At 46.8% G+C, this 26830-nt stretch overlaps 1 protein-coding gene across 1 annotated transcript in view; it reads left to right on the top strand.

The window, feature by feature from the left end:
- Positions 1-26830, top strand: part of LOC138514440 (zinc finger protein 271-like) — a 505009-nt gene that overhangs the window by 14436 nt on the left and 463743 nt on the right. The gene's annotated exons all lie outside the window — the stretch shown is intronic.

Genomic DNA, 26830 nt, shown 5'->3' with positions numbered 1-26830 from the left:
GCGCGTTCGTCCAATTACTTCACTGGTTTTCAGAATGGCGAAGGCAAAATCCACTTGACTTTCCTGAGCGATGCGCCGTAAGTATGAAAGTTCAAAGTTCAAGTGAGGCCCCCTTTATGTTGTCTTTCTAACCTGTGATCTGTCCTTTATTTCAGGTGCAGAATGAAGGCGATGCGTCGAGGTGTTAAACTGCCGAGGTGAGTAGTGATGAGGGAGATCCCTCTAAATGTCCTTATCATTCCCCAGAAATGTCTCTTGTCCCTTCCCCATAGGGGCCGGGGTACGATACCTGCCAACGGGGCTGCGCCGACCCGAAATGTGGAAGAAAAGCCGGTAAGTATTATGGCTGTTAATCAGGCTTTCCTTCTGTGTTCCTTCTGCTCACCTTTTGTTTCTTCCTCTCTCCCCTAGGTGCAGAGATGTGGCGTCCGATGCTGACAGCCGCGATGGAGCCGGGAGATGTCTCGAGGACAGGTGAGTGAAGCGTGGCGCTGCAGCGAGCAACGCGATGCTTTTAAATGGAAGTCTTTCTTCAGGGATGCTGGCGAGAAGATTCCGGATGCAGGTAAGAAGTTTGAAATAGTCCTTGGTTTTCACCTTTCTCTTCTCTTCCTTCCTTGTAGGTCTTCCAGGTGCGAGGCGGGCGTGGCTGGAGTCCAGGAGCAGGAGCAGACACGGTGAGCGTTAAGCTGCAGGAAGCAGAACAACGCGAAGCATGAGCTGCTGTCTGGGCGTGGCTTAAATAGCTTCCAAAGAAGTCCCAGGTATGTATCCTTCCCCAACTAGGCATGTATCCTTCCCTGGCCACGCCCGAGTGAAAAAATAGTCCCTATGAAAAAATAGTCCCTTTCAGGTCTCAGGGAGGCCTGAAGCGTGCAGCATGGTCTGCATCAGGTAAGTGCACAAAACACCTCCCTTTATGAGCCTGGCGCCTATGGCGCCAGGACTGATGTCCAACATGAGCCTGGCGCCAAAGGCGCCAGGACTGAGTCCAAAGAGCCCCTATAAGGGGCAGCTGGGCTTTTACCCGAGGGCATGATGCCTGCTTCCGGGGGTGCTGGGCCTGGCCTGGTGCTCCGGGGGTAGGCATCATGACAGCACTCCCCCCCAAGGCCCCTCCCAAGGTCGTTCCTTCTGGAGTTTTCGGTTTGTTTGGGAAATTCCGATGGAACCTTTTTACCAGCCGAGGTGCATGTACGTGATCACTGGGTTCCCAAGACCTTTCCTGAGGCCCGTACCCTTTCCAATCAATTAGATAGAAAAGTTTTGATTTTGAGATCTTAGAATCCAAAATGTTCTTCACCTCGGATTCAGGCTCCCCATCTATCTGAATCGGTTCTGGTGGCTTTGTTAATCTGGTTCCTGGGTGCACTGGTTTCAAAAGTGACACATGAAAAACGGGGTGAATCCGCATGTTAGCTGGTAGATCGAGCTTGACTGCCACTGGGTTGATTATAGCTTTGATCGAGTAAGGGCCTAAATACCTTGGATTAAAAGTTCGAGGCCCCTTGAGTGATAGGTGTTTGGTAGCCAACCATACTTGATCCCCTATTTGGTATGGAGGCGCCTCTCTTCGATGCAGATTCGCATTCTTTTTGTATTTCCCTTTCACATGTTGCAAATGTGCAGTTGCATCCTTGAAGGCTTGAGTAATCGTAGAATGCAAATGGTCCATTGCGGGCATTTCAAGGCTCAGAGGTGAGTCCAAGTCTGAAGTACGAGGGTGATGTCCATATAGGGTATAAAAGGGGCTCTGACCAGTTCCAGAGTGTATCGAGTTATTGTATGCATATTCAGCCACCCATAAAATGTCCTTCCAATTACCCTCCGATTGGTGCAACATGCATCATAGATATTGTTCAAGGGTCTGGTTCGTTCTCTCCGTCTGACCATCGGTCTGTGGGTGGTGGCTGGTCGAGAGTCTTACGTCGATTTGTGCCAGTTGACAACACTTTTTCCAAAAATGAGAAATAAACTGGCTTCCCCGATCGGAGACTAGTATGGACGGGAATCCATGCAAACGGATGATATTTTCGAGGAATTCCTTGGCAAGAACAAAGGCTGAAGGTATTCCTTTCAACGGAATAAAGTGGGCCATTTTGGAAAATAAATCCACCACGACCAGAATAGTATTGTAACCATTACAAGAGGGCAGGTCCGTGATAAAATCTAGTGACAGGGTGTGCCAAGGTGCTGGTGGAATGTCTAAGGGCTGAAGAAGACCGGCGGGTCTTGTCTTTTGACCTTTGTTTTGGGCACAAACTCCACAGGACATCATGAAAGATTTAATATCCTTTCGCCAGGAAGGCCACCAGAATTGTCGTTTAACCTTTTCCTCTGTTTTGGCAATGCCAGGATGTCCTTCCATCAGGGTATCATGATGACGGGAAATAACCAGTTCTTGAAATTCCTATTCTGGCAAACATAAGCGTCCTTGGAAGTAAGGTAAGCCACCCTTGACTGAAAAGTTAGACCCCCTTTTGATCCAATCCTGCAAGGCTGAAGAGTCCAGGAATTGTTTCACTCGGGCTTGAATGTCTTCAAGGGTTTGTAAAGTGGTTATCCCCAAAATTCTTTGTTCGGGAATTATCGGCACAGGTTCTGAGTTTGTGTCTATTTCTTCCATTCCAATTCGGGATAGAGTGTCAGCCGTACCATTCTTATAGCCGGGGCGGTAGGTGATTACAAAATCGAACTCAGCAAAGAACAAAGCCCATCGGAGCTGTCGAGACGATTGAGCCTTGGCAGTTTTTAAATATTGTTAATTTCGGTGATCAGTGATCACGGTGATGTAATGCCGGGCGCCGAGGAGATAATGCTGCCAAGCCTTAAAGGCAGACTTAATGGATAATAGTTCCTTATCGGTGATCGCATAATTTATCTCCGGAGGCGAGAACTTTCTGGACCAAAATGCTACGGGGTGCAGTTGGTTGGTTTCAGGGTCTCTCTGAGACAGGACAGCTCCCATGGCTAAGCTGGACGTGTCGGTTTCGACTATATATGGGAGAGCGGGACGCGGGTGCTTCAAAATAGGTGCGGACGTGAACTTAGCTTTCAATTCCTGAAAGGCCTGTTCGGCTTCCTCGGTCCATTCAAAACGTTTATTTTTTCGCAAGAGTGCAGTGATGGGTTGCACCACATGTGAAAACTCCCGGATAAACCTGCGATAAAAGTTGGCAAAACCAAGCATGCTTTGGACACCTTTCACGGAACTAGGTGATGGCCATTTGAGGATGGCATCCACTTTCCGTGAATCCATTCGGACCCCTTTAGGTGTCAGGATGAATCCGAGAAACTCAACCTCGGTGGTATGGAAAACACATTTTTACAGCTTGGCAAACAGTTTGTGCTGGCGCAGTTTCTCTAGGACGGCCCTGACATGCTTTCTGTGATCAGATTCCGAAGGGGAGTACACAAGAATGTCATCGATATACACAACAACACAGACATCGATGAGTTCCCGAAGGACATCGTTCATGAAGAATTGGAAGGCTGCAGGCGCGTTGCACAACCCGAAAGGCATCACCTGGTATTCGAATAGTCCATATTTTGTACGGAAGGCCGTTTTCCATTCGTCGCCTTCTTTTACTCGTACCAGATGATAAGCCCCCCGGAGATCTAACTTGGTGTATACGCAAGCGTCCTTCACCTGGTCAAGGAGTTCAGGGATCAGAGGCAGAGAGTAACGATTTTTAACAGTTATCTGGTTCAATGCGCGGTAATCGATACAAGTTCTAAGGTCGCCTTCTTTTTTAGGCACGAAGAACAAAGCTGAGGATGCCGGGGACTTTGACGGGCGAATGAAACCATTGGCGAGGTATTGATCTAAATATTGTCTCAAATGCAGATTCTCTGGTTCAGTAAGGGCGTAAATCCTGCTACAAGGGGGTTGTGCACCGGGCACCAGATCGATTTGGCAATCGTACGATCTGTGGGGAGATAACGTGTTGGCCTGTTCCTTTTGGAAGACGTCCTGAAAGTCTTGGTACTCTGGAGGTAGTTGCACGGGGACAGAGGTTACTGATGCTAGATTAATCTTTGGATTTTCGGGGTAGCAGGTTTGTGCACAATCCGGGAAGGTTATTCTCTTCGCTCGCCAATCAATTCGAGGATTATGTGTCTCTAAACAAGGGATTCCGAGAATAAGCTGAAACTGTGGAGCCTTGATTACATCAAACACAACACCCTCCCGATGGCTGTCCGGACCTACACGTGTCACCTCAGCTGTGGAATGTGTTACCGGTCCATAGGCAATTTCAGTTCCATCTACTGTGGTGATGACATCTTTGTTGGTTTTAGGATGCAGAGGGAGGTTTATCCTAGAGACCAATTCTCGATCCACATAGTTTCCTATAGCCCCGCTATCGATGTATGCCTTTATAGCATGCAACCGTTTAGGCTGTTCCGGATCTACGAGGACCATTGGCACAATGAAATGCAAGGTCTGAGAGTTAGTTTTCAAGCTCGGCAAGCGGACCCCTGCGCTTGCCGGGCGTGGTCGTTTCCCGATACAGAGTTTCCATGGATTTTATCAGCGGCTCCTACCACCTTCTTGGGCGGCTTAACCGGGCAATCTCGTAGAAAGTGTCCAGAGGACCCACAATAAAGGCATAATTGCATCTGTCGTCTTCTTTCCCGTTCTTTTTGAGTTAGGGGTCCTTTAACCCCTCCGATTTGCATAGGCTCCGAGCCATCAGCCCCCTTGGAGTTAGCTTGGGTCTTGGCCAACACCCGGGTTTCAAACTTGGACCGATCTGCTTTTCTGTTTTGCAGCCTGTGATCCAATTGGACCAGTAAGTCTATATATTCAGTGCATTCTTGGGGCGGATTTACAACTTGTGCCAGGATATCTTTAAGTTCTCCGCGTAGACCTCGATAGAATAACGTGATTCTTTTGTCCTCTGGCCAACCAGTTTCCACAATTAGTCTATTGAAGGTTGCAATGTAGGATAGAAGGTCTTGATTGCCCTGTCACAGAGATAGAAGTTCGTCATCCAGAGCCTGTCCCTGGGAGTGTCGAGCAAATAACCTTTCCATGCTTGTTTGAAATCCTTGAAAATCACGAAGAATCGGGTCATCTTGAGTTACCAGTGGTACTGACCAATCGGCAGCACAGCCGCTGAGATATGACAACACAAAGGCTACCTTGGTCTGATCATTAGGGAAGGCCCCAGGTCTGCATAGGAAGTGCAAACGACACTGATTCATGAATACGGAGAATCGTTGGGGGTCCCCAGCAAAGCGTTCAGGTGGGGCCAGCGGCATGTTTCCAGGTAGATTAATCTGCACCGGGTTACTGGAAACCACAGGAGCGGGGTTCCCCCCGGAACCGGGTAAAGGAGTTTGTCCAGCTTGACCTTGGTAAACCTGTCTAGCCAGGTCATCAGCTCTATCCTTTATTACAATCACTTCCCTCCTGAGGGCACTAGTCTCTTGACGAGCGGCGTGTACCTCGGCCCGTAATTCTCCCAGTAATTGGGCCAACTGGTCAGTTTCAGAAGTTTCCATAGCGCCTGGGTGGGAATTTGTAGGAAGGCTTTGCGTTCTGTAACGCTCACCTGGTTCCCACGGGGGCGCTGGTCTAGTCTGGATTGCTGTGGCCTCTTCTAGCGTGATGCGCAGGACCCGGAACACCGATTGGACAGGACCTCCAAATCGTGCTTGCCTGGCCCGTAGGAATATCCTTCTGCAGATGAGAAAGGGGATTAACAGTCTGCAGAATAGTGTGCTAGCTCCCCCCTTTTCCCTTTCGTTCCTCTCTAACTTCCTCCAAACCCCGGTTTAAGCTCACCTTATGGTTTGGAAGGATGAACTCTCCATCCTGCTTCTGGTGCAGGGGCGCGCGTTCGTCCAGTTACTTCACTGATTTTCAGAATGGCGCTGGCAAAATCCACTTGACTTTCCTGAGCGATGCGCCGTAAGTATGAAAGTTCAAAGTTCAAGTGAGGCCCCCTTTATGTTGTCTTTCTAACCTGTGATCTGTCCTTTATTTCAGGTGCAGAATGAAGGCGATGTGTCGAGGGGTTAAACTGCCGAGGTGAGTAGTGATGAGGGCGATCCCTCTAAATGTCCTTATCATTCCCCAGAAATGTCTCTAGTCCTTTCCCCATAGGGGCCGGGGTACGGTACCTGCCAACGGGGCGGCGCCGACCCAAAATGTGGAAGAAAAGCCGGTAAGTATTATGGCTGTTAATCAGGCTTTCCTTCTGTGTTCCTTCTGCTCACATTTTGTTTCTTCCTTTCTCCCCTAGGTGCAGAGATGTGGCGTCCGATGCTGACAGCCGCAATGGAGCCGGGAGATGACTCGAGGACAGGTGAGTGAAGCGTGGCGCTGCAGCGAGCAACGCAATGCTTTTAAATGGAAGTCTTTCTTCAGGGATGCTGGCGAGAAGATTCCGGATGCAGGTAAGAAGTTTCAAATAGTCCTTGGTTTTCACCTTTCTCTTCTCTTCCTTCCTTGCAGGTCTTCCAGGTTTGCGGCGGGCGTGGCTGGAGTCCAGGAGCAGGAGCAGACACGGTGAGCGTTAAGCTGCAGGAAGCAGAACAACGCGAAGAATGAGCTGCTGTCTGGGCGTGGCTTAAATATCCCCCAAAGAAGTCCCAGGTATGTATCCTTCCCCAACTAGGTATGTATCCTTCCCTGGCCACGCCCGAGTGAAAAAATAGTCCCTATGAAAAAATAGTCCCTTTCAGGTCTCAGGGACACTGAAGCGTGCAGCATGGTCTGCATCAGGTAAGTGCACAAAACACCTCCCTTTATGAGCCTGGCACCTATGGCGCCAGGACTGATGTCCAACATGAGCCTGGCGCCAAAGGCGCCAGGACTGAGTCCAAAGAGCCCCTATAAGGGGCCGCTGGGCTTTTACCCAAGGGCATGATGCCTGCTTCCGGGGGTGCTGGGCCTGGCCTGGTACTCCGGGGGTAGGCATCATGACACCTGGACCTGCACCCACATGAGCCATGAGAGGATATTAGTTTGGCATTAAGTGACCCAAGCTATATTGCGAGTCTGAGACCCGCACCCACATGAGCCATGGGAGGATATTAGTTTCGCATTAGAGTGACCCAAGCTATATTGCGAGTCTGAGACCCGCACCCACATGAGCCATGGAAGGATATTAGTTTGGCATTAGAGTGACCCAAGCTATATTGCAAGTCTGAGACCCGCACCCACATGAGCCATGGGAGGATATTAGTTTGGCATTTGAGTGACCCAAGCTATATTGCGAATCTGAGACCCGCACCCACATGAGCCATGGAAGGATATTAGTTTGGCATTAGAGTGACCCAAGCTATATTGTGAGTCCTGGACCTGCACCCACATGAGCCATGAGAGGATATTAGTTTGGCAATAAGTGATCCAAGCTATATTGCGAGTCTGAGACATGCACCCACATGAGCCATGGGAGGATATTAGTTTGGCATTAGAGTGACCCAAGCTATATAGCGAGTCTGAGACCCGCACCCACATGAGCCATGGGAGGATATTAGTTTGGCATTAGAGTTACCCACGCTATATTGCGAGTCTAAGACCCGCACCCACATGAGCCATGGGAGGATATTAGTTTGGCGTTAGAATGACCCAAGCTATATTGCGAGTCTGGGACCCGCACCCACATGAGCCATGGGAGGATATTAGTTTGGCGTTAGAATGACCCAAGCTATATTGCGAGTCATAGACCCGCACCCACATGAGCCATGGGAGGGTATTAGTTTGGCGTTAGAATGACCCTAGCTATATTGCGAGTCTGGGACGCGCATCCACATGAGCCATGGGAGGATATTAGTTTGGCATTAGAGTGACCCAAGCTATATTGCGAGACTGGGACCTGCATCCACACGAGGGCATGAGAGGATATCAGTTTGGCATTAGAGTGAACCAAGCTATACTGCGAGTCTGGGACCCGCACCCACATGAGCCATGAGAGGATATTAGTTTGGCATTAGAGTGGCCCAAGCTATATTGCGAGTCTGGGACCCGCATCCAGATGAGCCATGAGAGGATATTAGTTTGCCATTAGAGGGACCCAAGCTATATTGCGAGTCTGAGACCTGCACCCACATGAGCCATGGAAGGATATTAGTTTGGCATTAAGTGACCCAAGCTATATTGCAAGTCTGAGGCCCGCACCGACATGAGCCATGAGAGGATATTAGTTTGGCATTAGAGGGACCCAAACTTATTGCGAGTCTGAGACCCGCACCCACATGAGCCATGAGAGGATATTAGTTTGGCATTAGAGGGACCCATGCTATATTGCGAGTCCGAGACCTGCACCCACATGAGGCCATGAGAGGATATTAGTTTGGCATTAGAGTGACCCAAGCTATATTGTGAGTCTGAGACCCGCCCCCACATGAGCCATGAGAGGATATTAGGCTAGCGTTTTTTTGTGGGATCGCAATCCATTGCATGCCCTATTTACCACTCTTAAAAATTCAGAGATCCAATCACCAGTTACTTGGCTTGATCCCAAACAATGTTCATCTAATTGCTTCAAAAGGGGTTTTTAAGCAATTAGATGAACATTGTTTTGGGTCAAACCCAGTAAATGTTGATTTCTGATTTTTGGAGCCTTGAACTTACAATTATAAGACTACAGGAATTTCCAATATTCATCTTATTTGACCCAATAGACTAATTCGTACAGGATTGGAACTCTGAATTTTCAATATAAGATCAAGTGTGATCATTTGACATTGAGATCTCAAATCTAAGAGATATAGGGAGTGTACATGGGCCTTCAGAACGACCGGTGGTCGGAACACGTGTCGGCTGTGTTTTTCTCTTTAAGAATTAAAAACATTCATACTGAATAAAAAATGAGAGGATATTAGTTTGGCATTAGAGGGACCCAAGCTATATTGCGAGTCTGAGACCTGCACCCACATGAGGCCATGAGAGGATATTAGTTTGCCATTAGAGTGACACAAGCTATATGTGAGTCTGAGACCCGCACCCACATGAGCCATGAGAGGATATTAGTTTGGCATTAGAGTGACTCAATCTATATTGCGAGTCTGAGACCCACACCCACATGAGCCAAGAGAGGATATTAGTTTGGCATTAGAGTAACCCAAGCTATATTGCAAGTCTGAGACCTGCATCCATATGAGCCATGGGAGGATATTAGTTTGGCATTAGAGTGACCCTAGCTATATTGCGAGTCTGAGACCTGCACCCACATTAGCCATGAGAGGATATTAGTTTGGCATTAGAGTGACCCAAGCTATATTGTGAGCCCTGGACCTGCACCCACATGAGCCATGAGAGGATATTAGTTTGGCATTAAGTGACCTAAGCTATATTGCGAGTCTGAGACCGGCACCCACATGAGCCATGAGAGGATATTAGTTTGGTATTAAGTGACTCAAGCTATATTGCGAGTCTGAGACCCGCACCCACATGATCCATGAGAGGAAATTAGTTTGGCATTAGAGTGACCCAAGCTATATTGCGAGTCTGAGACCTGCACCCACATGAGCTATGAGAGGATATTAGTTTGGCATTAGATTGACCCAAGCTATATTGCGAGTCTGAGACATGCACCCACATGAGCCATGGGAGGATATTAGTTTGGCATTAGAGTGACCCAAGCTATATTGCGAGTCCTGGACCTGCACCCACATGAGGCCATGAAAGGATATTAGTTTGGCGTTAGAGTGACCCAAGCTATATTGCGAGTCTGAGACCCGCACCCACATGATCCATGAGAGGATATTGGTTTGACATTGGAGTGACCCAAGCTATATTGCGAGTCTGAGACCCGCACCCACATGAGGCCAAGAGAGGATATTAGTTTGGCATTAGAGTGACCCAAGCTATATTGCGAGTCCTGGACCTCACCCACATGAGCCATGGGAGGATATAAGTTTGGCATTAGAGTGACCCAAGCTATATTGCGAGTCCTGGACCTGCACCCACATGAGCCATGGGAGGATATTAGTTTGGCATTAGAGTGCCCAAGCTATATTGGGAGTCTGAGACCCGCACCCGCATGAGCCATGGGAGGAAATTAGTTTGGCATTAGAGTGACCCAAGCTATATTGCGAGTCTGAGACCCGCACCCACATGAGCTATGAGAGGATATTAGTTTGGCATTAGATTGACCCAAGCTATATTGCGAGTCTGAGACATGCACCCACATGAGCCATGGGAGGATATTAGTTTGGCATTAGAGTGACCCAAGCTATATTGCGAGTCCTGGACCTGCACCCACATGAGGCCAAGAAAGGATATTAGTTTGGCGTTAGAGTGACCCAAGCTATATTGCGAGTCTGGGACCCGCACCCACATGAAGCCATGAGAGGATATTAGTTTGGCATTAGAGTGACCTAAGCTACATTGCGAGTCTGAGACCCACACCCACATGAGGCCATGAGAGGATATTAGTTTGACGTTAGAGTGACCCAAGCTATATTGCGAGTCTGGAACCTGCACCCACATGAGTCATGGGAGGATATTATTTTGGCATTAGGGTGACCCAAGCTATATTGCGAGTCTGGGACCTGCACCCACATGAGTCATGGGAGGATGTTAGTTTGGCATTAGAGTAAACCCAGCTATCATGCGAGTCAGGGACCCGCACCCACATGAGGCCATGGGAGGTTATAAGTTTGGCATTAAGTGACCTAAGCTATATTGCGAGTCTGAGACATGCACCCACATGAGCCATGAGAGGATATTAGTTTGGCATTAGAGTGACCCGAGCTATATAGCAAGTCTGAGACCTGCACCCACATGAGGCATGAGAGGATATTAGTTTGGCATTAGAGTGACCTAAGCTATATTGCGAGTCTGAGACCCACAGCCACATGAGGCCATGAGAGGATATTAGTTTGGCGTTAGAGTGACCCAAGCTATATTGCGAGTCTGGGACCCGCACCCGCATGAGCCATGGGAGGATATTAGTTTGGCATTAGAGGGACCCAAGCTATATTGCGAGTCTGAGACCCGCATCCACATGAGCCATGGGAGGATATTAGTTTGGCATTAGAGTGACCCAAGCTATATTGCGAGTCTGAGACCCGCACCCACATGAGCCATGGGAGGATATTAGTTTGGCATTAGAGTGACCCAAGCTATATTGCGAGTCTGAGACCCGCACCCACATGAGCCATGAGAGGATATTAGTTTGGCATTAGAGTGGCCCAAGCTATATTGCGAGTCTGGGACCCGCATCCAGATGAGCCATGAGAGGATATTAGTTTGCCATTAGAGGGACCCAAGCTATATTGCGAGTCTGAGACCTGCACCCACATGAGCCATGGAAGGATATTAGTTTGGCATTAAGTGACCCAAGCTATATTGCAAGTCTGAGGCCCGCACCCACATGAGCCATGAGAGGATATTAGTTTGGCATTAGAGGGACCCAAACTTATTGCGAGTCTGAGACCCGCACCCACATGAGCCATGAGAGGATATTAGTTTGGCATTAGAGGGACCCATGCTATATTGCGAGTCCGAGACCTGCACCCACATGCGGCCATGAGAGGATATTAGTTTGGCATTAGAGTGACCCAAGCTATATTGTGAGTCTGAGACCCGCACCCACATGAGCCATGAGAGGATATTAGGCTAGCGTTTTTTTGTGGGATCGCAATCCATTGCATGCCCTATTTACCACTCTTAAAACCTAAAAGGAAGGTCGGCAGCAAGTAATATTCTTCCCTCAAGCTTCCCACAGAGCTTGTAGCAAGTAAATAGAAACGATCGTAATTCGGGAGGATATCTTGCGCTCACACCATACACTTGATCTAAGTTTTAAATTATTACAAGTCCAACATCATTATTCATAAAGTCACTCCAAATGTTTCTTCAGTATGAATGTTTTTAATTCTTCAAGAGAAAAACACAGCCGACACGTGTTTCGACCACCGGTCGTTCTCAAGTCCCATGTACGCTCCCTATATCTCTTAGATTTCAGATCTCAATGTCAAATGATCACACTTGATCTTATATTGAAAATTCAGGGATCCAGTCACCAGTTACTTGGCTTGATCCCAAACAATGTTCATCTAATTGCTTCAAAAGGGGTTTTGAAGCAATTAGATGAACATTGTTTGGGATCAAGCCCAGTAAATGTTGATTTCTGATTTTTGGAGCCTTGAACTTACAATTATAAGACTACAGGAATTTCCAATATTCATCTTATTTGACCCAATAGACTAATTCGTACAGGATTGGAACTCTGAATTTTCAATATAAGATCAAGTGTGATCATTTGACATTGAGATCTCAAATCTAAGAGATATAGGGAGTGTACATGGGCCTTCAGAGCGACCGGTGGTCGAAACACGTGTCGGCTGTGTTTTTCTCTTTAAGAATTAAAAACATTCATACTGAATAAACAATGAGAGGATATTAGTTTGGCATTAGAGGGACCCAAGCTATATTGCCAGTGTGAGACCTGCACCCACATGAGGCCATGAGAGAATATTAGTTTGCCATTAGAGTGACACAAGCTATATGTGAGTCTGAGACCCGCACCCACATGAGCCATGAGAGGATATTAGTTTGGCATTAGAGTGACTCAATCTATATTGCGAGTCTGAGACCCACACCCACATGAGCCATGAGAGGATATTAGTTTGGCATTAGAGTGACCCAAGCTATATTGCGAGTCTGAGACATGCACCCACATGAGCCATGAGAGGATATTAGTTTGGCATTAAGTGACCTAAGCTATATTGCGAGTCTGAGACCGGCACCCACATGAGCCATGAGAGGATATTAGTTTGGTATTAAGTGACTCAAGCTATATTGCGAGTCTGAGACCCGCACCCACATGATCCATGAGAGGAAATTAGTTTGGCATTAGAGTGACCCAAGCTATATTGCGAGTCTGAGACCCGCACCCACATGAGCTATGAGAGGATATTAGTTTGGCATTAGATTGACCCAAGCTATATTGCGAGTCTGGGACATGCACCCACATGAGCCATGGGAGGATATTAGTTTGGCATTAGAGTGACCCAAGCTATATTGCGAGTCCTGGACCTGCACCCACATGAGGCCATGAAAGGATATTAGTTTGGCGTTAGAGTGACCCGAGCTATATTGCGAGTCTGAGACCCGCACCCACATGATCCATGAGATGATATTGGTTTGACATTAGAGTGACCCAAGCTATATTGCGAGTCTGAGACCCGCACCCACATGAGGCCAAGAGAGGATATTAGTTTGGCATTAGAGTGACCCAAGCTATATTGGGAGTCTGAGACCCGCATCCACATGAGCCATGGGAGGATATTAGTTTGGCATTAGAGTGACCCAAGCTATATTGTGAGTCCTGGACCTGCAGCCACATGAGCCATGAGAGGATATTAGTTTGGCATTAAGTGACCCAAGCTATATTGCGAGTCTGAGACATGCACCCACATGAGCCATGAGAGGATATTAGTTTGGCATTAGAGTGACCCAAGCTATATAGCGAGTCTGAGACCCGCACCCACATGAGCCATGGGAGGATATTAGTTTGGCATTAGAGTTACCCAAGCTATATTGCGAGTCTAAGACCCGCACCCACATGAGCCATGGGAGGATATTAGTTTGGCGTTAGAATGACCCAAGCTATATTGCGAGTCTGGGACCCGCACCCACCTGAGCCATGGGAGGAAATTAGTTTGGCGTTAGAATGACCCAAGCTATATTGCGAGTCTTAGACACGCACCCACATGAGCCATGAGAGGATATTAGTTTGGCGTTAGAATGACCCAAGCTATATTGCGAGTCCTGGACCTGCACCCACATGAGCCATGGGAGGATATAAGTTTGGCATTAGAGTGACCCAAGCTATATTGCGAGTCCTGGACCTGCACCCACATGAGCCATGGGAGGATATTAGTTTGGCATTACAGTGACCCAAGCTATATTGCGAGTCTGAGACCCGCACCCACATGAGCCATGGAAGGATATTAGTTTGGCATTAGAGTGACCCAAGCTATATTGCAAGTCTGAGACCCGCACCCACATGAGCCATGGAAGGATATTAGTTTGGCATTTGAGTGACCCAAGCTATATTGCGAATCTGAGACCCGCACCCACATGAGCCATATAAGGATATTAGTTTGGCATTAGAGTGACCCAAGCTATATTGTGAGTCCTGGACCTGCACCCACATGAGCCATGAGAGGATATTAGTTTGGCATTAAGTGACCCAAGCTATATTGCGAGTCTGAGACATGCACCCACATGAGCCATGAGAGGATATTAGTTTGACATTAGCGTGACCCAAGCTATATAGCAAGTCTGAGACCCGCACCCACATAAACCATGGGAGGATATTAGTTTGGCATTAGAGTTACCCAAGCTATATTGCGAGTCTAAGACCCGCACCCACATGAGCCATGGGAGGATATTAGTTTGGCGTTAGAATGACCCAAGCTATATTGCGAGTCTGGGACCCGCACCCACATGAGCCATGGGAGGATATTAGTTTGGCGTTAGAATGACCCAAGCTATATTGCGAGTCATAGACCCGCACCCACATGAGCCATGGGAGGGTATTAGTTTGGCGTTAGAATGACCCAAGCTATATTGCGAGTCTGGGACGCGCATCCACATGAGCCATGGGAGGATATTAGTTTGGCATTAGAGTGACCCAAGCTATATTGCGAGACTGGGACCTGCATCCACACAAGGGCATGAGAGGATATCAGTTTGGCATTAGAGTGAACCAAGCTATACTGCGAGTCTGGGACCCGCACCCACATGAGCCATGAGAGGATATTAGTTTGGCATTAGAGTGGCCCAAGCTATATTGCGAGTCTGGGACCCGCATCCAGATGAGCCATGAGAGGATATTAGTTTGCCATTAGAGGGACCCAAGCTATATTGCGAGTCTGAGACCTGCACCCACATGAGCCATGGAAGGATATTAGTTTGGCATTAAGTGACCCAAGCTATATTGCAAGTCTGAGGCCCGCACCCACATGAGCCATGAGAGGATATTAGTTTGGCATTAGAGGGACCCAAACTTATTGCGAGTCTGAGACCCGCACCCACATGAGCCATGAGAGGATATTAGTTTGGCATTAGAGGGACCCATGCTATATTGCGAGTCCGAGACCTGCACCCACATGAGGCCATGAGAGGATATTAGTTTGGCATTAGAGTGACCCAAGCTATATTGTGAGTCTGAGACCCGCACCCACATGAGCCATGAGAGGATATTAGGCTAGCGTTTTTTTGTGGGATCGCAATCCATTGCATGCGCTATTTACCACTCTTAAAACCTAAAAGGAAGGTCGGCAGCAAATAATATTCTTCCCTCAAGCTTCCCACAGAGCTTGTAGCAAGTAAATAGAAACGATCGTAATTCGGGAGGATATCTTGCGCTCACACCATACACTTGATCTAAGTTTTAAATTATTACAAGTCCAACATCATTATTCATAAAGTCACTCCAAATGTTTCTTCAGTATGAATGTTTTTAATTCTTCAAGAGAAAAACACAGCCGACACGTGTTTCGACCACCGGTCGTTCTCAAGTCCCATGTACACTCCCTATATCTCTTAGATTTGAGATCTCAATGTCAAATGATCACACTTGATCTTATATTGAAAATTAAGGGATCCAATCACCAGTTACTTGGCTTGATCCCAAACAATGTTCATCTAATTGCTTCAAAAGGGGTTTTGAAGCAATTAGATGAACATTGTTTGGGATCAAGCCCAGTAAATGTTGATTTCTGATTTTTGGAGCCTTGAACTTACAATTATAAGACTACAGGAATTTCCAATATTCATCTTATTTGACCCAATAGACTAATTCGTACAGGATTGGAACTCTGAATTTTCAATATAAGATCAAGTGTGATCATTTGACATTGAGATCTCAAATCTAAGAGATATAGGGAGTGTACATGGGCCTTCAGAACGACCGGTGGTCGAAACACGTGTCGGCTGTGTTTTTCTCTTTAAGAATTAAAAACATTCATACTGAATAAACAATGAGAGGATATAAGTTTGGCATTAGAGGGACCCAAGCTATATTGCGAGTCTGAGACCTGCACCCACATGAGCCATGAGAGGATTTTAGTTTGGCATTAGAGTGACTCAATCTATATTGCGAGTCTGAGACCCACACCCACATGAGCCATGAGAGGATATTAGTTTTGCATTAAGTGACCCAAGCTATATTGTGAGTCTGAGACCCGCACCCACATGATCCATGAGAGGATATTAGTTTGGCATTAGAGTGACCCAAGCTATATTGCGAGTCTGAGACCCGCACCCACATGAGCTATGAGAGGATATTAGTTTGGCATTAGATTGACCCAAGCTATATTGCGAGTCTGAGACATGCACCCACATGAGCCATGGGAGGATATTAGTTTGGCATTAGAGTGACCCAAGCTATATTGCGAGTCCTGGACCTGCACCCACATGAGGCTATGAAAGGATATTAGTTTGGCGTTAGAGTGACCCAAGCTATATTGCGAGTCTGAGACCCGCACCCACATGATCCATGAGAGGATATTGGTTTGACATTAGAGTGACCCAAGCTATATTGCGAGTCTGAGACCTGCACCCACATGAGGCCAAGAGAGGATATTAGTTTGGCATTAGAGTGACCGAAGCTATATTGCGAGTCCTGGACCTCACCCACATGAGCCATGGGAGGATATAAGTTTGGCATTAGAGTGAACCAAGCTATATTGCGAGTCCTGGACCTGCACCCACATGAGCCATGGGAGGATATTAGTTTGGCATTAGAGTGCCCAAGCTATATTGGGAGTCTGAGACCCGCACCCGCATGAGCCATGGGAGGATATTAGTTTGACGTTAGAGTGACCCAAACTATATTGCGAGTCTGAGACCCGCACCCGCATGAGGCCATGGGAGGATATTAGTTTGGCATTAGAGTGACCCAAGCTATATTGCGGGTCTGAGACCCGCACCCACATGAGCCATGGGAGGATACTAGTTTGGCATTAGAGTGACCCAAGCTATATTGCGAGTCCTGGACCTGCACCCACATGAGCCATGAGAGGATATTAGTTTGGCATTAAGTGACCCAAGCTATATTGCGAGTCTGAGACATGCACCCACATGAGCCATGAGAGTATATTAGTTTGGCATTAGAGTGACCCAAGCTATATAGCGAGTCTGAGACCCGCACCCACATGAGCCATGGGAGGATATTAGTTTGGCGTTAGAGTTACCCAAGCTATATTGCGAGTCTAAGACCCGCACCCACATGAGCCATGGGAGGATATTAGTTTGGCGTTAGAATGACCCAAGCTATATTGCGAGTCTGGGACCCGCACCCACATGAGCCATGGGAGGATAGTAGTTTGGCGTTAGAATGACCCAAGCTATATTGCGAGTCTTAGACCCGCACCCACATGAGGCCATGAGAGGATATTAGTTTGGCATTAGAGTGACCCAAGCTATATTGCGAGTCCTGGACCTGCACCCACATAAGCCATGGGAGGATATAAGTTTGGCATTAGAGTGACCCAAGCTATATTGCGAGTCCTGGACCTGCACCCACATGAGCCATGGGAGGATATTAGTTTGGCATTAGAGTGCCCAAGCTATATTGGGAGTCTGAGACCCGCACCCACATGAGCCATGTTAGGATATAAGTTTGGCATTAGAGTGACCCAAGCTATATTGCGAGTCTGAGACCCGCACCCGCATGAGCCATGGGAGGATATTAGTTTGGCATTAGAGTGACCCAAGCTATATTGGGAGTCTGAGACCCGCATCCACATGAGCCATGGGAGGATATTAGTTTGGCATTAGAGTGACCCAAGCCATATTGCGAGTCTGAGACCCGCACCCAGATGAGCCATGGGAGGATATTAGTTTGGCATTAGAGTGACCCAAGCTATATTGCGAGTCCTGGACCTGCACCCACATGAGCCATGGGAGGATATTAGTTTGGCATTAGAGTGACCCAAGCTATATTGCGAGTCTGAGACCCGCACCCACATGAGCCATGTTAGGATATTAGTTTGGCATTAGAGTGACCCAAGCTATATTGCGAGTCTGAAACCCGCACCCACATGAGCCATGGAAGGATATTAGTTTGGCATTTGAGTGACCCAAGCTATATTGCGAGTCCTGGACCTGCACCCACATGAGGCCATGAAAGGATATTAGTTTGGCGTTAGAGTGACCCAAGCTATATTGCGAGTCTGGCACCCGCACCCACATGAAGCCATGAGAGGATATTAGTTTGGCATTAGAGTGTCCTAAGCTATATTGCGAGTCTGAGACCCACACCCACATGAGACCATGAGAGGATATTAGTTTGGCGTTAGAGTGACCCAAGCTATATTGCGAGTCTGGGACATGCACCCACATGAGTCATGGGAGGATATTAGTTTGGCATTAGAGTGACCCAAGCTATATTGGGAGTCTGAGACCCGCATCCACATGAGCCATGGGAGGATATTAGTTTGGCATTAGAGTGACCCAAGCCATATTGCGAGTCTGAGACCCGCACCCACATGAGCCATGGGAGGATATTAGTTTGGCATTAGAGTGACCCAAGCTATATTGCGAGTCCTGGACCTGCACCCACATGAGCCATGGGAGGATATTAGTTTGGCATTAGAGTGACCCAAGCTATATTGCGAGTCTGAGACCCGCACCCACATGAGCCATGTTAGGATATTAGTTTGGCATTAGAGTGACCCAAGCTATATTGCGAGTCTGAGACCCACACCCACATGAGCCATGGGAGGATATTAGTTTGGCATTTGAGTGACCCAAGCTATATTGCGAGTCTGAAACCCGCACCCACATGAGCCATGAAAGGATATTAGATTGGCATTTGTGTGACCCAAGCTATATTGTGAGTCCTGGACCTGCACCCACATGAGCCATGGGAGGATATAAGTTTGGCATTAGAGTGACCCAAGCTATATTGCGAGTCCTGGACCTGCACCCACATGAGCCATGGGAGGATATTAGTTTGGCATTAGAGTGCCCAAGCTATATTGGGAGTCTGAGACCCGCATGAGCCATGTGATGATATTAGTTTGACATTAGAGTGACCCAAACTATATTGCGAGTCTGAGTCCGCACCCGCATGAGCCATGGGAGGATATTAGTTTGGCATTAGAGTGACCCAAGCTATATTGGGAGTCTGAGACCCGCATCCACATGAGCCATGGGAGGATATTAGTTTGGCATTAGAGTGACCCAAGCTATATTGCGAGTCTGGGACCCGCACCCCCATGAGCCATGGGAGGATATTAGTTTGGCGTTAGAATGACCCAAGCTATATTGCGAGTCTTAGACCCGCACCCACATGAGCCATGGGAGGATATTAGTTTGGCGTTAGAATGACCCAAGCTATATTGCGAGTCTGGGACGCGCATCCACATGAGCCATGGGAGGATATTCGTTTGGCATTAGAGTGACCCAAGCTATATTGCGAGACTGGGACCTGCATCCACACGAGGGCATGAGAGGATATCAGTTTGGCATTAGAGTGACCCAAGCTATACTGCGAGTCTGGGACTCGCACCCACATGAGCTATGAGAGGATATTAGTTTGGCATTAGAGTGGCCCAAGCTATATTGCGAGTCTGGGACCCGCATCCAGATGAGCCATGAGAGGATATTAGTTTGCCATTAGAGGGACCCAAGCTATATTGCGAGTCTGAGACCTGCACCCACATGAGCCATGGAAGGATATTAGTTTGGCATTAGAGTGACCCAAGCTATATTGGGAGTCTGAGACCCGCATCCGCATGAGCCATGGGAGGATATTAGTTTGGCATTAGAGTGACCCAAGCCATATTGCGAGTCTGAGACCCGCACCCACATGAGCCATGGGAGGATATTAGTTTGGCATTAGAGTGACCCAAGCTATATTGCGAGTCCTGGACCTGCACCCACATGAGCCATGGGAGGATATTAGTTTGGCATTAGAGTGACCCAAGCTATATTGCGAGTCTGAGACCCGCACCCACATGAGCCATGTTAGGATATTAGTTTGGCATTAGAGTGACCCAAGCTATATTGCGAGTCTGAGACCCACACCCACATGAGCCATGGGAGGATATTAGTTCGGCATTTGAGTGACCCAAGCTATATTGCGAGTCTGAAACCCGCACCCACATGAGCCATGGAAGGATATTAGATTGGCATTTGTGTGACCCAAGCTATATTGCGAGTCCTGGACCTGCACCCACATGAGCCATGGGAGGATATACGTTTGGCATTAGAGTGACCTAAGCTATATTGCGAGTCCTGGACCTGCACCCACATGAGCCATGGGAGGATATTAGTTTGGCATTAGAGTGCCCAAGCTATATTGGGAGTCTGAGACCCGCATGAGCCATGTGATGATATTAGTTTGACATTAGAGTGACCCAAACTATATTGCGAGTCTGAGTCCGCACCCGCATGAGCCATGGGAGGATATTAGTTTGGCATTAGAGTGACCCAAGCTATATTGGGAGTCTGAGACCCGCATCCACATGAGCCATGGGAGGATATTAGTTTGGCATTAGAGTGACCCAAGCTATATTGCGAGTCTGGGACCCGCACCCCCATGAGCCATGGGAGGATATTAGTTTGGCGTTAGAATGACTCAAGCTATATTGCGAGTCTTAGACCCGCACCCACATGAGCCATGGGAGGATATTAGTTTGGCGTTAGAATGACCCAAGCTATATTGCGAGTCTGGGACGCGCATCCACATGAGCCATGGGAGGATATTCGTTTGGCATTAGAGTGACCCAAGCTATATTGCGAGACTGGGACCTGCATCCACACGAGGGCATGAGAGGATATCAGTTTGGCATTAGAGTGACCCAAGCTATACTGCGAGTCTGGGACCCGCACCCACATGAGCTATGAGAGGATATTAGTTTGGCATTAGAGTGGCCCAAGTTATATTGCGAGTCTGGGACCCGCATCCAGATGAGCCATGAGAGGATATTAGTTTGCCATTAGAGGGACCCAAGCTATATTGCGAGTCTGAGACCTGCACCCACATGAGCCATGGAAGGATATTAGTTTGGCATTAAGTGACCCAAGCTATATTGCAAGTCTGAGGCCCGCACCCACATGAGCCATGAGAGGATATTAGTTTGGCATTAGAGGGACCCATGCTATATTGTAAGTCCGAGACCTGCACCCACATGAGGCCATGAGAGGATATTAGTTTGGCATTAGAGTGACCCAAGCTATATTGTGAGACTGAGACCCGCACCCACATGAGCCATGAGAGGATATTAGGCTAGCGTTTTTTTGTGGGATCGCTATTCGATTGCATGCGTTATTTACCACTCTTAAAACCTAAAAGGAAGGTCGGCAGCAAGTAATATTCTTCCCACAAGCTTCCCACAGAGCTTGTAGCAAGTAAATAGAAACAATCGTAATTCGGGAGGATATCTTGCGCTCACACCATACACTTGATCTAAGTTTTAAATTATTACAAGTCCAACATCATTATTCATAAAGTCACTCCAAATGTTTCTTCAGTATGAATGTTTTTAATTCTTCAAGAGAAAAACACAGCCGACACGTGTTTCGACCACCGGTCGTTCTCAAGTCCCATGTACACTCCCTATATCTCTTAGATTTGAGATCTCAATGTCAAATGATCACACTTGATCTTATATTGAAAATTCAGGGATCCAATCACCAGTTACTTGGCTTGATCCCAAACAATGTTCATCTAATTGCTTCAAAAGGGGTTTTGAAGCAATTAGATGAACATTGTTTGGGATCAAGCCCAGTAGATGTTGATTTCTGATTTTTGGAGCCTTGAACTTACAATTATAAGACTACAGGAATTTCCAATATTCATCTTATTTGACCCAATAGACTAATTCGTACAGGATTGGAACTCTGAATTTTCAATATAAGATCAAGTGTGATCATTTGACATTGAGATCTCAAATCTAAGAGATATAGGGAGTGTACATGGGCCTTCAGAACGACTTGTGGTCGAAACACGTGTGGGCTGTGTTTTTCTCTTTAAGAATTAAAAACATTCATACTGAATAAACAATGAGAGGATATAAGTTTGGCATTAGAGGGACCCAAGCTATATTGCGAGTCTGAGACCTGCACCCACATGAGGCCATGAGAGGATATTAGTTTGCCATTAGAGTGACACAAGCTATATTGTGAGTCTGAGACCCGCACCCACATGAGCCATGAGAGGATTTTAGTTTGGCATTAGAGTGACTCAATCTATATTGCGAGTCTGAGACCCACACCCACATGAGCCATGAGAGGATATTAGTTTGGCATTAGAGTAACCCAAGCTATATTGCAAGTCTGAGACCCGCATCCATATGAGCCATGGGAGGATATTAGTTTGGCATTAGAGTGACCCTAGCTATATTGCGAGTCTGAGACCTGCACCCACATTAGCCATGAGAGGATATTAGTTTGGCATTAGAGTGACCCAAGCTATATTGTGAGCCCTGGACCTGCACCCACATGAGCCATGAGAGGATATTAGTTTGGCATTAAGTGACCTAAGCTATATTGCGAGTCTGAGACCCGCACCCACATGAGCCATGAGAGGATATTAGTTTGGCATTAAGTGACCCAAGCTATATTGCGAGTCTGAGACTCGCACCCACATGATCCATGAGAGGATATTGGTTTGGCATTAGAGTGACCCAAGCTATATTGCGAGTCCTGGACCTCACCCACATGAGCCATGGGAGGATATAAGTTTGGCATTAGAGTGACCCAAGCTATATTGCGAGTCCTGGACCTGCACCCACATGAGCCATGGGAGGATATTAGTTTGGCATTAGAGTGCCCAAGCTATATTGGGAGTCTGAGACCCGCACCCACATGAGCCATGGGAGGATATTAGTTTGACATTAGAGTGACCCAAACTATATTGCGAGTCTGAGACCCGCACCCGCATGAGGCCATGGGAGGATATTAGTTTGGCATTAGAGTGACCCAAGCTATATTGCGGGTCTGAGACCCGCACCCACATGAGCCATGGGAGGATATTAGGCTAGCGTTTTTTGTGGGATCGCTATTCGATTGCATGCGTTATTTACCACTCTTAAAACCTAAAAGGAAGGTCGGCAGCAAGTAATATTCTTCCCACAAGCTTCCCACAGAGCTTGTAGCAAGTAAATAGAAACAATCGTAATTCGGGAGGATATCTTGCGCTCACACCATACACTTGATCTAAGTTTTAAATTATTACAAGTCCAACATCATTATTCATAAAGTCACTCCAAATGTTTCTTCAGTATGAATGTTTTTAATTCTTCAAGAGAAAAACACAGCCGACACGTGTTTCGACCACCGGTCGTTCTCAAGTCCCATGTACACTCCCTATATCTCTTAGATTTGAGATCTCAATGTCAAATGATCACACTTGATCTTATATTGAAAATTCAGGGATCCAATCATCAGTTACTTGGCTTGATCCCAAACAATGTTCATCTAATTGCTTCAAAAGGGGTTTTGAAGCAATTAGATGAACATTGTTTGGGATCAAGCCCAGTAAATGTTGATTTCTGATTTTTGGAGCCTTGAACTTACAATTATAAGACTACAGGAATTTCCAATATTCATCTTATTTGACCCAATAGACTAATTCGTACAGGATTGGAACTCTGAATTTTCAATATAAGATCAAGTGTGATCATTTGACATTGAGATCTCAAATCTAAGAGATATAGGGAGTGTACATGGGCCTTCAGAACGACCGGTGGTCGAAACACGTGTCGGCTGTGTTTTTCTCTTTAAGAATTAAAAACATTCATACTGAATAAACAATGAGAGGATATAAGTTTGGCATTAGAGGGACCCAAGCTATATTGCGAGTCTGAGACCTGCACCCACATGAGGCCATGAGAGGATATTAGTTTGCCATTAGAGTGACACAAGCTATATTGTGAGTCTGAGACCCGCACCCACATGAGCCATGAGAGGATTTTAGTTTGGCATTAGAGTGACTCAATCTATATTGCGAGTCTGAGACCCACACCCACATGAGCCATGAGAGGATATTAGTTTGGCATTAGAGTAACCCAAGCTATATTGCAAGTCTGAGACCCGCATCCATATGAGCCATGGGAGGATATTAGTTTGGCATTAGAGTGACCCTAGCTATATTGCGAGTCTGAGACCTGCACCCACATTAGCCATGAGAGGATATTAGTTTGGCATTAGAGTGACCCAAGCTATATTGTGAGCCCTGGACCTGCACCCACATGAGCCATGAGAGGATATTAGTTTGGCATTAAGTGACCTAAGCTATATTGCGAGTCTGAGACCCGCACCCACATGAGCCATGAGAGGATATTAGTTTGGCATTAAGTGACCCAAGCTATATTGCGAGTCTGAGACTCGCACCCACATGATCCATGAGAGGATATTGGTTTGGCATTAGAGTGACCCAAGCTATATTGCGAGTCCTGGACCTCACCCACATGAGCCATGGGAGGATATAAGTTTGGCATTAGAGTGACCCAAGCTATATTGCGAGTCCTGGACCTGCACCCACATGAGCCATGGGAGGATATTAGTTTGGCATTAGAGTGCCCAAGGTATATTGGGAGTCTGAGACCCGCACCCACATGAGCCATGGGAGGATATTAGTTTGACATTAGAGTGACCCAAACTATATTGCGAGTCTGAGACCCGCACCCGCATGAGGCCATGGGAGGATATTAGTTTGGCATTAGAGTGACCCAAGCTATATTGCGGGTCTGAGACCCGCACCCACATGAGCCATGGGAGGATACTAGTTTGGCATTAGAGTGACCCAAGCTATATTGCGAGTCCTGGACCTGCACCCACATGAGCCATGAGAGGATATTAGTTTGGCATTAAGTGACCCAAGCTATATTGCGAGTCTGATACATGCACCCACATGAGCCATGAGAGGATATTAGTTTGGCATTAGAGTGACCCAAGCTATATAGCGAGTCTGAGACCCGCACCCACATGAGCCATGGGAGGATATTAGTTTGGCGTTAGAATGACCCAAGCTATATTGCGAGTCTGGGACCTACACCCACATGAGCCATGGGAGGATCTTAGTTTGGCGTAAGAATGACCCAAGCTATATTGCGAGTCCTGGACCTGCACCCACATGAGCCATGAGAGGATATTAGTTTGGCATTAAGTGACCCAAGCTATATTGCGAGTCTGAGACATGCACCCACATGAGCCATGAGAGGATATTAGTTTGGCATTAGAGTGACCCAAGCTATATAGCGAGTCTGAGGCCCGCACCCACATGAGCCATGAGAGGATATTAGTTTGGCATTAGAGTGACCCAAGCTATAATGCGAGTCTGAGACCCGCACCCACATGAGCCATGGGAGGATATAAGTTTGGCGTTAGAATGACCCAAGCTATATTGCGAGTCTGGGAGGCGCATCCACTTGAGCCATGGGAGGATATTCGTTTGGCATTAGAGTGACCCAAGCTATATTGCGAGTCTTAGACCCGCACCCACATGAGGCCATGAGAGGATATTAGTTTGGCATTAGAGGGACCCATGCTATATTGCAAGTCCGAGACCTGCACCCACATGAGGCCATGAGAGGATATTAGTTTGGCATTAGAGTGACCCAAGCTATATTGTGAGACTGAGACCAGCACCCACATGAGCCATGAGAGGATATTAGGCTAGCGTTTTTTTGTGGGATCGCTATTCGATTGCATGCGTTATTTACCACTCTTAAAACCTAAAAGGAAGGTCGGCAGCAAGTAATATTCTTCCCACAAGCTTCCCACAGAGCTTGTAGCAAGTAAATAGAAACGATCGTAATTCGGGAGGATATCTTGCGCTCACACCATACACTTGATCTAAGTTTTAAATTATTACAAGTCCAACATCATTATTCATAAAGTCACTCCAAAAGTTTCTTCAGTATGAATGTTTTTAATTCTTCAAGAGAAAAACACAGCCGACACGTGTTTCGACCACCGGTCGTTCTCAAGTCCCATGTACACTCCCTATATCTCTTAGATTTGAGATCTCAATGTCAAATGATCACACTTGATCTTATATTGAAAATTCAGGGATCCAATCACCAGTTACTTGGCTTGATCCCAAACAATGTTCATCTAATTGCTTCAAAAGGGGTTTTGAAGCAATTAGATGAACATTGTTTGGGATCAAGCCCAGTAAATGTTGATTTCTGATTTTTGGAGCCTTGAACTTACAATTATAAGACTACAGGAATTTCCAATATTCATCTTATTTGACCCAATAGACTAATTCGTACAGGATTGGAACTCTGAATTTTCAATATAAGATCAAGTGTGATCATTTGACATTGAGATCTCAAATCTAAGAGATATAGGGAGTGTACATGGGCCTTTAGAACGACCGGTGGTCGAAACACGTGTCGGCTGTGTTTTTCTCTTTAAGAATTAAAAACATTCATACTGAATAAACAATGAGAGGATATAAGTTTGGCATTAGAGGGACCCAAGTTATATTGCGAGTCTGAGACCTGCACCCACATGAGGCCATGAGAGGATATTAGTTTGCCATTAGAGTGACACAAGCTATATTGTGAGTCTGAGACCCGCACCCACATGAGCCATGAGAGGATTTTAGTTTGGCATTAGAGTGACTCAATCTATATTGCGAGTCTGAGACCCACACCCACATGAGCCATGAGAGGATATTAGTTTGGCATTAGAGTAACCCAAGCTATATTGCAAGTCTGAGACCCGCATCCATATGAGCCATGGGAGGATATTAGTTTGGCATTAGAGTGACGCTAGCTATATTGCGAGTCTGAGACCTGCACCCACATTAGCCATGAGAGGATATTAGTTTGGCATTAGAGTGACCCAAGCTATATTGTGAGCCCTGGACCTGCACCCACATGAGCCATGAGA

The sequence above is a fragment of the Ambystoma mexicanum genome, chromosome 12 (genome assembly GCF_040938575.1).
Source record: "Ambystoma mexicanum isolate Mex_15411 chromosome 12, UKY_AmexF1_1, whole genome shotgun sequence".
Classification (NCBI taxonomy): domain Eukaryota; kingdom Metazoa; phylum Chordata; class Amphibia; order Caudata; family Ambystomatidae; genus Ambystoma; species Ambystoma mexicanum.
Note: the sequence above shows the minus strand (reverse complement) of the source record. Positions and strands in the feature narration are given on the sequence as shown.